The following is a 12,750-nucleotide window of genomic DNA, read 5'->3' as shown; positions in this document are numbered from 1 at the left end:
CATCCACACTATCACTAAACATCTTGATAAATCTAACAACTATGCAAGAGCTCTTTTCTTAGACTACTCATCGGCCTTCAACACAATACAACCGGACATTTTGATTTCCAAGCTTTCTGACAAAGCAGTAAATACAAATCTGATTCACTGTTACGCTTCTTTCCTCATCAACAGAGTCCAGCAGGTCAAAGTAAATGATACCCTTTCCTCTGCCATTACAACCTCTGTTGGTGCTCCCCAGGGCTGCGTCAGTTCAGCTTTTCTCTTTACTTTGTATACTGATGACTGTCTGACACTTTCAAACAATAAATACATAATCAAATATGCTGATGACACTGTTCTGTTGACACTGTTGTCAAACACAGACAGTCCCGGGCTACACCAACAGGGCGTCGACCAGGTTGTGATGTGGAGCAAAAACAACGCTCTGGAAATAAATACCAAAAAACAGAGGAAGTTGTGTTCGGCTTGAAACCACTAAGCACAGTTCCAGTTGTTATATAAAATGAGCCAATCAAACAGGTGGAGACGTTTAAATATCTTGGGGTGATGATAGACTGCTTCTTATCATGGAAACACCATATAGACTTCATCTGTAAAAAGACTAAAAGAATATATTTTCTCCATCACTCACGGTCTTTCGGAGCTTCTCGTCAGGTGCTGCTTCTGTTTTTTTTACATCTGTCATCCTCAGTGTCCTGCAGTACTGTAATGCTGTGTGGTACAGCTGCCTCTCAGTCACTAATGAATCTGGACTGAGACAACTGGTTAAAATCTGCTCAAAGATTGTCGGACTGCCTCTGGACGGACATTATGAGGCTGCATATCATAATAACACATTACGGTTGGCTAAGATTATTGCCTCTGACCCCAGTCATGTCCTGAACTCTGAATATGTGCTGCTACCATCAGGGCGTCAGTACTTGGTGCCACACTTCAGCGGGGTCAGACTGAGGAATTCCTTTGTCCATCAGTCTATTCTGAAACGAATTGAGGAACTTCATTCATGAATCATTACGTACGAGTGGACAATTGTTTTAAATGTCTTTTGTGTCCTGTATTTGTGTAATGTTTTTGTGTCTGTGAAACGGAGCCGCTGGAACATGTAAAACAAATTTCAGATCCTAGAATCTGACAATAAAGTATTTAACTAAATAACTAATTACTAGCTGAAACGGAAGCTCACCGGCTACATAAACACTCTGAATGCGCATGCACAATACGTAAACCTGATTGGGAGCGAGCACACAACAGCTTGACAAAAGCAGCTCGTCAGAATGATTGCCAAACAGACCCACCAGTTATTTTGATGACCCACCTGGAACTCAAAGCAAATGAAACATCCTATATTAAACCTTTAAGTACATTTATTGTGAGCTACTTTAAGACGTTTACTCAAGTAATTTTTTTTTATAGGTGACTTAAACTTCTACCAAAGTCATTTTCAGTTATGGTACTTACACTTTTACTTGTTATTTTTTTCCAAGTACTTTATACACCTCTGGAGCTTGGGCATGCTCACTCCCAGCATTTGATGGACGGTTTCTCTGGAGGAGTGGGTGGGAAGGTGTGGCACATCATTAAAGTGTCATGGTCGGTGTGCAGTCTGACCCAATTGCAGAGAGACAGAAGCAGGATCGATGATTGAACAAGTTTATTCAGTTCAGATAACTACGAGGGCTGGGGCCTGGAAACAGCATCACAAGTTGGCTCGTGGCAAGGCCATGGCGTGGCGGTCATGAGGTCGTGGCAAGGTCCTGGCGTGGCGAGGTCCTGGCAAGACCGTGGCGAGGTTGCGGCGTGACGAGGTCCTGGCGAGACTGTGGTCGTGGCGTGGTGAGAAAAGGCAAACAAGGCAAGACGAGACAAAACCCTCCTTGCTGCTTGGCAGAGCAGCCGAATCCCTCTGCAGCAGCAAGGGAGTCTGGTAAGGGCAACGATCCAGCAAGGAGCAGGTGGCAGGTGGAGGTTTCGGCAGGCAGAGTGGCAGTCTCCAGGTGAATGCAATCAGCACTCAGCAGGACCCAGAGAGGCTGACACTGCCGACTGCCTGCCAGAATCCTGTTAAAGCCCCTTGAGTAATGTGATACAGAAAAAGTTTCAAAGTCATTCAGCTTCTCAGGGTTGACAGTATACAGTAGTGTGTGATGTCTGTCAGAGAATGCAGCTTCATTAAAGATGCAGTAAAAAAAAATATATATATATATGTGTGTGTGTGTGTGTGTGTGTGTGTGTGTGTGTGTATATATATATATATATATATATATATATATATATATATATATTAGGGGTGTAACGGTACACAAAAGCCACGGTACGGTACGTACCTCGGTGTAAGGGTCACGGTTCGGTACGTTTTTCGGTACAGTGGGGAAAAAGTAAAAAAAGCTCACAAATGTACCATAACATTTTTTCCCAAGCTTTCCCATGCAACACATTATTGGCCCAGTTTACATGGTGTTTTTTCAATCCGACTGTAAACAATAGTATTAAACGCGAGTGTATTCATGTACAGCATACAAAGCATCCACGATGAATCCTCGTTTACAAGGACCCTGTGACATGCGCACAAAGTCTCACGAGGAACTTGCAGGTCTTCCTCTCTGCAGCAACAGTCCTCAGCGCCAAGCAGAGAGTTTTTATCTGCTGATATCTGCTCAAATAATGTCCCAAAATCTCCATGATACGCTGCTGAAGGAGCGGCTGCTCCCCTGATCGCAGCACCGCCGTGCGGAGCAGCACGTCTCGGTGTGAGCTCGGCGCCGCATGCCGATGTTTCGAATTAACTGGTGCCCGTGTTAACTTGTGACCAATAATGACTGAAACATCTACTCGTTCTGGCGAACGTCGGTTATCGACAGTTACAGTGAGTGTATACGTTTAAAGTCTTTTGTGAGTCTTACTTTAACAACTGCTGTAATCAGCAGGTGTTTACACAGACCTCCGCTGTCATTCGTTAACACGGGAACCAGTTAATCCATAACACCAGCCGGCGATCGCTCGTATTCTGCTATGGAGCTCTTATACAACTCGCTGTTGCGCGATTTGGTTCCATCTCGCCTCTCCAATGTTTTTTATGTCGGGGATTTGTATTAAAAAAGTGTTTTTCCACCACCGTGGCGTTCTCTGCTGGTTTTTTGACTGTGCTGCTTCCTGTTTACTGGCACATCACACATCACTCCGTATGAAGGAACGCACGCGGAACAAATACTCCCCCGTTTAATCCGCTCCGCCACACGCTGCAGCTCTCATTCCGCTTGTACTTTCTTCTTTGTTTGTTCATGTTTGGACCTGCTTGTTCTATTTCTTCTTCTTCTGTGATAATGGTGGTTGCCGGCAGCTTTTAGGCTCATTACCGCCATCTAAGGTTGGAATTTTTTTTTTTTTACTCACTAGTGTATTCCTCGTGTGATTGTGTGTGCCGAACCGTGACCCCCATACCGTGACGGTACGGGACGAATACAAATACCGTTACACTCCTAATATATATATATATATATATATATATTAGGGCTGTCAAAAATAACGCGTTAATTTCGTTAATTAATATATGTAATTAATGTACCAGCGGGTGGCGGTAGTGCACCCGCATGGAATGCAAGCTGCCTGCAAGCTGCCAACAACTGAAGAAGAAGAAGCCTCACCTCAGCCTCAGCTCGTCCATGCTTCACATGTGCACGTTTCCGAGTCCGCTTTGGAGTGTCTGCGCACCACCGCAGCCAGTGCAGTGCATGTGGGTACCCGATCCGTCCCGGAAACCTGATTTGTACTGCGCATGTGCGGAAAGTGCGTCACTTCCGCTACTAGCCAACTTTGCGACAGTTCAGCAGCTCAGCTCAGTTCAGCATTTTCAGTACATGTCTCCAACATTTGCCCAGCATTTCCTTCGCTGATGTGGAAAGGATGATGGAAGAGAAGTCAGTGACGAAAAAGTCAAAGATGAAGAAAGGATACAAGTTTTTCCACGAAAATTTCATAGAAAAACACAAAGGTAAGTAGAGAATTAGCATGTTAGCCTAAGTGCTACTGAACCCTAGGGACTGTATTTAGGCATACTTTTTCATGTGTAGATCCCGATAACCGTATCCGAACATTTAAGTTTCATTTGCAGCATGACGGCAACCGTTTGTTCTCTTTCTGGCTGTTTCAGTGAATGTCTTTCAGATATGATATTAGACGAATGCTATCATTGATTAGCCCAACAGCTAACATCATTAGCTCTCTGCTAACGTGTTTTTGTGCGTGTCTTATCGTCATCATAGTATCAAATGCATTAAATGGCCAGGTGACAGTGAGGGCAAGGTGCTGCCGGTCGCAGAGGAACAGCCAGGAGCTGCATAAACTAGAGGTTTGGCCACAGAGGGCAGAAGTTCCCTGCCGCAGCTGCTGCTGCAGCTTTCTGTTGACGTGCCGTCCGTCCTTCTAGCCTTATCTTATACAGGAGCCTCGACTCCGCTCTTTTTCTTTGTCCTGTTATTTCACTTCATTCCATAGGTGATTAGTCTCTACTGCTGTTATCTGTTTCTGCAGTAGTAGATCTGTGGCCAGAAGAGTGCATCCCCTTCCACCAGTCAACCAAACCAGCTTTTTGTGGTGTATTTCTGTTGTACTGAATAAAGGTGTGTAAAAATGTCATGTTGTAAAGGTTACTTATTTTGAACAAAAAAAGGTGGTGGGTGCACTACAGAGTCCCCTTGCCATCAGCTGTTACCATCTATTTCCACTGACAGTGATGTATTTCCATGATGTCATGTTCATCATTCTCCATTTTTGTACAGGTGACACTTGCTGTTGACAGTGGACGTCTGATGGCGTTTTCCTGTAGCTGTGCAGCAGGAAAAGGGTTTTGCAACCACATTGTGGCCTTACTTCATCAGACAGCCCATTATACAGTCTGGCCTGCAGACTGTCCTCCATCTCTGGCCTGCACAAGCAACCTACAGCAATGGCATAGAGCGAGAACTCAGATGGGTGTTTAATAAGGTAGTTTATTTACTCTACTTTCATTAAGTGCTTGTGTTTATGTTGTCTTTTTTGTTTGTGTCCTGAAATTTAAAAAAAAAAACAACAACAGACACAGACTGTATTACTACAATTCTCTGCAAAAATTAACATATTTCACCATTGGTTTCAGGGAATTCATCCAGAACCTGTGAGTGATGTGGTGGTGCGAAAGCCAACAACAGCTGGCAGGAGCGGTCTTCAGTCCACGCTGTACCAGGCATATGCAGGTAATATCCAACATGTCACTTTTGTGACAGCTAAATGCTCATGCCTTTGTGTAATGATGACCAAATGTAACTATATTTTCCTAAAATAGAAGCACAAATAAGTAGAGGCTTTATGTATCTTTTTTTTTTTTTTAGGACTGTTTCCTGACCCTGACTCGATGGCGGCTGGACCCAAGCTGCATGAGGAACAACCCCAGCCCCTCATTGCTCCTGTGTAGGATGGCTTGTCTGAAATAGAGCAGGTTCCATCGAAGTGTGGCCCTGTCCCACGTGGATGCCCCATATCTTACCTTTGTCCACCTGAAACATCCAGTGATCTCATCCAGCACCACTTGACTCCTGAATTCCCAGTTCTTCCTCTTCCTTGGTCTCAGTATTCCCTCTCTAAGTTATACTTCTGCTGTAAATATTTGCTGCACTACTGTAACATGATTTTTTTTTTTTTTGATATTTTATCACATTGGTTATTTTTGCAGTTTAGCATAGTGATCTAACATTTTACATACTTGTGATTAATTACACAGCTCATTTTATGTCATTCACTAAATGAATTGTTCAGAACATGGCCTTGGCCTGTTTTGTACTGTATATGTGTAAATCAAATGAATGGATTGCTTATTGATAAATATCTTAAGCCTCAGTTGAATTAATTGTGCTTGTTGCAGTGTGTGTGATTTCACTTTTTCATATGTGGTTTTGTGGCTAAGTTCAAATCCTATGCCCACAAAGGAACAGTAACAAAAGAATCTGTTACATGTAAATCAATCAAACTTTATTTATACATAAATTTTCATAGGAAACAATGGAGCAATGTGTCCAGAAGATCTTAAACACACACTCAGATGTAAATTGTGTGTAGAACCTTATCTGAGCATCAGACACACAATACTGACTGAAGACGGCCGGGGATGGCAGGGAAACACTCTGCAGTTTGGCTTCCAGGTCTTTGATGTGATCTGCCACCTCATCCAGAACACCTGTGGTGATTCAGAAGATAGATTAATTCTAGTCTTCATACAATTTATTAAAATAATAGACCCTGTTGACACACACACACATTATATATGTATATATCCACACACACATTTATATATAAGAACAATAAAAAATGTAATCCGTTGTTTACAACAGATGGAGTTTCTTACCTGCAGGAGGTGGGGCTTTGTCTCTGTTTGCTTTCAAGTTCCTGGACAGACAGCTCCACAAACTGCTGTGTGGAGCAGCAGTCGTACACAGACTTCCTGGTAGGATGCGATGCAAACTCATTCCAGCTGAAGAGACTTGGAACAGCATCAGTTTAAAGGTGGCTAACACTTAGCTCCTAGGCGTAGTCCACCAGAGTGACATGTCAACTGGAGGCGTGCTGCTCCCCTCTTAAATAACTAAGTGGGTCCCTAATCCCGCCCAATCGCCTGAACCCACTTTTGTCTGACCTCTTCGTTCTTTGGAAACGAGTGAAAATTAAGATGAAGTTGCTTCAGCCCTTACGAAAAGCAACCAGATACGCTACAGTAGCTTTTGTTTTTAGCTTGGCATTTTTTTTCGGGTTAACATGACGTAAAATGCATTGAAGTACGAGTAGCGGAAGTGACGCACGATACGCACATGCACAGTACAAATCAGGTTTCCGGGACGGATCGGGTACCGACAGTGCATACTACAGTCTGGCTGCTGCGCGGACGTCCGCGGATCGGTCCGCGCGGACCCTAGCGGACAGGAATTCATGACGATTTTTACGTCACGCGGACCAACGCGCAGCGCGCACCCACGCGGACATGTGAAGCATGGACGGGCAGCAGACAGGAGGCAAAGGAGGCCTGGCATCAATTCATTCATCAAAACAGAAGAAGACAGCAATACGGATGGAGATAAGCTGGCTGGCCCCATGGATTCTACTTGTTTGATTAAAAAAATGTTGAAGCAGTTTTCTGTTTTCCGCACAAAAAGGAACACTGGCTTAGAATGCCCTGTTTAATTGTGCAAGAAAAAAGTGCGGTATCTGTTAGTTTTACTTTTCGTGTAACATTTGTTACAGACCTAAAAATATAACTGCTGCCAAAAGCCAACTTTAGAGGGACTGCAGAGGGAGCACTGCACACACACAGACATTATGTTATGGTGTGCATGTTTTAGTTTTTTGAATATTTATTTTATTTGGAGCCTTAAATATAAAACACATCACGTGTTAAATATATATAATCATGTCCTGTCGTTTTTTTGTTAATGCAATACAGGGAAAAAGGGCATATTTCAGACATAGTTGGAAATTGCGATGATTTGTGATTAATCATGATTAATTAATTTGTAAGCTGTGATTAATCTGATTAAAAATTTTGATCATTTGACAGCCCTAATACATATATACTATATATACATATATACTATATATATATACATACATACATATATATATATATATATATATATATATATATATATATATATATATATATATATATATATATATATATATATATATATATATATATATATATATATATATATATATATATATATATAAATGGCGTAGCGGTCCACACATTCCCACGTAAAGATAATGTTTTTAAAACCCGATGTTGGTGTAGGACATGGCTTACATCACCTTCAAGAACCCTTTTTTGCGTGAGCAACATTTTTAGATGATGCCCCAGGAAATTTATTTAACCTGCATTGTACCAGTTGAATTAAAAACCACAGTATGTATATAGTTTTAAGTGATGCAGGTTCAATTATATTAAATGTGGGTTTGTATGACAATTACAATATGTGTTTTTTTTAATCACATTTAAAGGTGCATTAAGGAGTTTTACAACCTTAAAAATACTTATTTTCCACCATAAATATGTTCCACATTTTTAATGATGTGTACAATGTGCCCTGACATATTCATTACAAGTACCTCTAACAGCGCTAAATTGTCACTTGAAAGTTGCAGTGCCGGTCCGGCACCAGAGTTTTTTGGGGGGAGAATTTGAAAGGAATGATGTAATGCTCGCTCCGACTGGTTAGGTTTCATTTTGTCCGCCATTACTCCGCCAGATGCTTAGTGAGCAACAACTGAGCAGGAGCTTCCAGAAAGTAAGAAAAGACTGGCTTCTAGCACTGCCACAGCTCCACACAGACTCCACCAGGTAAAAGAAACTTAAATTTTACTTGAGCGCTACTAAAAGAGCGAGGAAGGAGTTCCTCTCTTCCGTGCACGCGAGCCACAGGGACGAGTTTTTCACTAAGCTGCATTACGCCCAAGGCCTGCAGGGGGCGCTGTTTCGCATAAAACTTGCAAACTCCTTGATGCACCTTTAAACATATGTCTTCACTAATCTCATGCATCGTTTCTAATGTTCAGAGTCACAGGGTGCAGGAATTTATTCCAACTAAGTTATGGGCGAGGGGCAGGATACACCCTGGATAGGTCACCAGTCCATTGCAGAACAGACACAGATACAGACAAAGACACTCACAAACACTACCATTCAAATAGGGTCAATTTCAGTTAACCAACTAACTACACATGCATTTTTTATGTGCACACAGGGAGAACACAAAAATAATACACACAAAGGCCCCTTCCAGTATTTCAAACTAGGACCTTATCGCTGTGAGGCTGGAGTGATTAATCACTGCACCACCATGAGGAAAAAACAACTTTCTATAAGACAACAAAAAATGTAGTTGTTCAAGTGATACTTCCAACTTTTTACAGATGTCTTTGCCGTTTTTCACAACAAGGCTCAGGCAGTGATGGAGAAAAGGCACCTGAAAGTCGTCCTTGGTCGCGGTCCCAGCAGCGGTGGCATCGTAAGTGTTGATTGTGTTGTGTAGATTTTTTTCTTTTTGGCAAAGGCCATACAGATGGCACGCATAACCACCACGGACCCATCACACATCAGCAGTAGGGGTTGCTGCATACCTGTCCGGCCGAAGCACCCGGCAACATGGGTCAGAAGAGCCTCCAAGAAGTAATTGACAGAAGCTGAGGTGTGGTCGCATGTGGCCACTGGCAGGGGAGAGGAGACTTTTTAGGATTCCACACCACCAGCTCATACACTTAAGAAGGAGGAGAGCCCTTCTCCTTTTTCTTGATGCTCCCAGTTGCATCTAGGTACACAAAGTTCTCGTGGCATCGCTCCTGGTACATTTTGATGCTCCTGACTGACCACAGCTACACTCCTTTAGGGTGTAAAAACAATTTTTTGAGGACCTCATCTTTCTGTTTGGATTGGTTTTGGACCATTGTCTGGAGGCTCAGGAACTCATTGCAGTGCTGACGAGTCGTACTCCTGTATTCCAGAGATATGTTCTTTAAGACACGAGGAGAAGGTACTACATCTCTGCACCCCGAGGCTATAGTGTCCTCATCTAACATGGACAACTTCTCCAAATACAGAGCTCTCGGACGCTTCGACTCTAGATGTTGACGATTATCTTTGCAGTTGTAAATACTCTCACACCCTTTAAATGGTGCTTTAGATTTGAAGTCTTTTTCACTTTCAACAGTCACCATTACAGTGACTGGGCAGTTTTAAAAGCGGCAGCATTCAAGGCACCAGAAGGCAGGAATTGGTCTGGCTGATCCTGATGTCTTCAGTCTGTGTCATTTGAAGGCAAATGAGCAGAAAGGATGAACAGTCCTTAGCCCTTTAGAGATGACATTGCTCCGCTGAAGTCCAAAATGATGTTTCTTTTCTTTTCTTTGTAAGCTTTGCCCAATCGTTTTATTCAAGAAAAAGAAGCATTCACTTTGAGGGCATTTTATCCGGACAGACTCTTCATCTTATATTGATGAAACGACAGAGCACAAAGTAACTGAGAATAAATTTTTTAACATAGTTGAAATACTTGACCTACATTGAATTGAATTGAATTGAATTGAATTGAAATTCCTTTATTTGTCCCACAGGGGGAAATTGCAGTGTTCCAGCAGCACAGAGGAGAATAGAAATATGAAAATTTACAAAGCCAACCATACAAAGAAAAGTTAAATATTATTGAAATACAAATTTAAGACAGATATAATTAAATAAATAACAGATATACACTAGCAGATATGAATCAGATATAATTTAAATACACATTTAAGACAGACATACATGTCCGATATAACAGAAAAATAATAATAAAATAAAATGATATGAATCAGAAAAATACTAAAAATACAAAATAATGTAAAAGCTGTATATAATATATTATTAAGTAGATGCAAGTGTTGATGCTGATGTGAAAAAAGCCCCAATGGAAGAATGTCCTTGAAAAGTCAATTATCGAGACCTCAAAGGTTGAAATTGACCAAAAATTGGAGAAGCGACGCTCGTCAGTCAGCTAGAATAGTAACACAGACACAGTGTGTGTCTGCTATATAAATCAGCTTACACAATTACAAATGGAAAATATTCCTGAATAAATATAATGACCAAATATGATGATATGACACACAGCTTCTAATCAACACTTTATCTAATGGATGAGTTCAACGACCAAGTTAGTATCATCAGTGCTCTGTCCTGAAACACAGCACTGCTAAAAAAAAAAAAAAAACCATGCCTTTTCAATGCTGCCTCTTAATATAACTTCATATCATAATCTAATGTTGAGTTGTTAGGTTTCTTTAATTACTTGTCATTTACTAAATTTTCATTGTAGCTATTAAAGGAAGGGTATTATGTGTTTTTTTAGCCTTTTAGTATCAATCTACAGCACACTCAAGCAACAGCTTTGCCCAAAGTTGGATGGTGAAAGCTGCATGTGTAAAGACAAAAAAAAAAAACTTAAATCAAATGTTCCTCTGCATCAGGCTGCCTCAAACGACTGGAAATGAGTCCCTGTCTCTTTAAGAATCTCCTCAGCTTAGTGACTCGCCCCCCTCAGAGCGTTCATCTCAGTGATTTGTGTTGTATTGGGGAGCGCGAGCTGTACTGCGTCAGAGCTGGGGCAGAGCTGTGTATGACAGACAGAGCAGTGCAGAACCGAGCGCTTCAGCTCTCAACATGGCTGCCAGGGGAGATTCAGGGACGGCTCAAATATGCGTGATGGTTCAGGAAACAACTCCATGCTCCTTTTTAAAAGGAAAATGACACTATAGCATTACACAAAGCTCAAAAAGTGGATTTGGCATAATACCCCTTCTTTAAAGTTCCCTTTAACTCACAAGCTGACGTATACATCTGCGGATGTATGCTGACGCTACTGCCTCCTGAGAGTAGCATGCATCCAAACGTGATGCCAGCGCCTCGCTCGCAGGCCAAAGCTGACTTCTCCATGCCAAATACAGAGCAGCGATGGTGGCAGTCGGAGCATCTCAATCTCAATCTCTATTTGTAAAAGCACCTTTCATATTGATAAAAACAACAAAGTGCTGAACAGTAAAAACAGTCACAAAACAAAAAAGAACAAAAACCGCACCATCGATCAGCATGCGCACGTGCGCGCACGCACGCACGCACGCACACACACACACACACACACACACACACACACACACACACACACACACACAGATACAGACAGCTGGGTGCACACACACATACACACTCCCATGTTCGACAGTGAAATGATTGGCGAGCTTGGAGTGACGTGATGCCGTGATGAGTGGCGAGGGTTTTTTGCATATTTGCACCAGTGATTACACTCACACGTCGAGCGCGGCGCGATTTCATTTGTCCCGCGAATGCTGTCACTTTCATGGCGTCCGGTGGAAACACGTCCTGAGAGTGGAGGTCTGCAGCTGGACCCCTCTCAATTCAATGCAACAACTGAGGCATCATTCAAAGCGGCGCACATCCTGACCAAGCACCAGAAGCCCTTCACTGACGGTGGGATTATCAAGGATTTCAGTGGCACAATTATTATTACAGCAGGAGAAACAGCAACAAAAAAAATATGAATGAAAATTTATAAATGCTCAAAAATGTGTATTCAGGCTACTTGAAAAAACACACACAAGACTTTCACACCAATAAGAAAATACTACACTGAGAAGTTATCAGTGAAAGCCTCAATCCTATTTTTCCACAGAAAATGAGTCAGAGACTCTTTGAAAAGTTCCACCTTGGAAGCCATTTTGAAAAAGTTTTTCAGTGGCCTCGAGCACCACTGCCGTGTAAAAGGACACCCAAACACAACAACAGTCTTCTGTTTTCACTTGAAAACATTGTCATATCAATGGTTCCTGAATACCTGAGCTCCACCCTCGAGTCTGATCCAGTGAACATCAAGAAGCAGTAAAGTCCTTTATGAGCATGTTTCTGTTCCTGGACCGTCCTGGGAGTTTGACTCAGGCTGAGCTGACTTCCTGCAGCAGACTGGACTCCAGGCTGCAGAGCTCATCTCATCCTCATTCAGCCTCAGATCAGTCGGGGAAGTGAAACTCTGCATCCGAGGTTCATCAAACAGCCGTGAGCTGCAAACAGGAAGTCAGTAGACCGCACAGAGAGCAGAGTCGTCGGCTCAACGCATGTACAACCTGTGACTTCCCTTCATACTAAAACACAGTGTCATTCACATCCTGAAAGAAGCTGATGAA

Source organism: Salarias fasciatus, chromosome 10 (assembly GCF_902148845.1).
Source record: "Salarias fasciatus chromosome 10, fSalaFa1.1, whole genome shotgun sequence".
NCBI lineage: Eukaryota > Metazoa > Chordata > Actinopteri > Blenniiformes > Blenniidae > Salarias > Salarias fasciatus.
Note: the sequence above shows the minus strand (reverse complement) of the source record.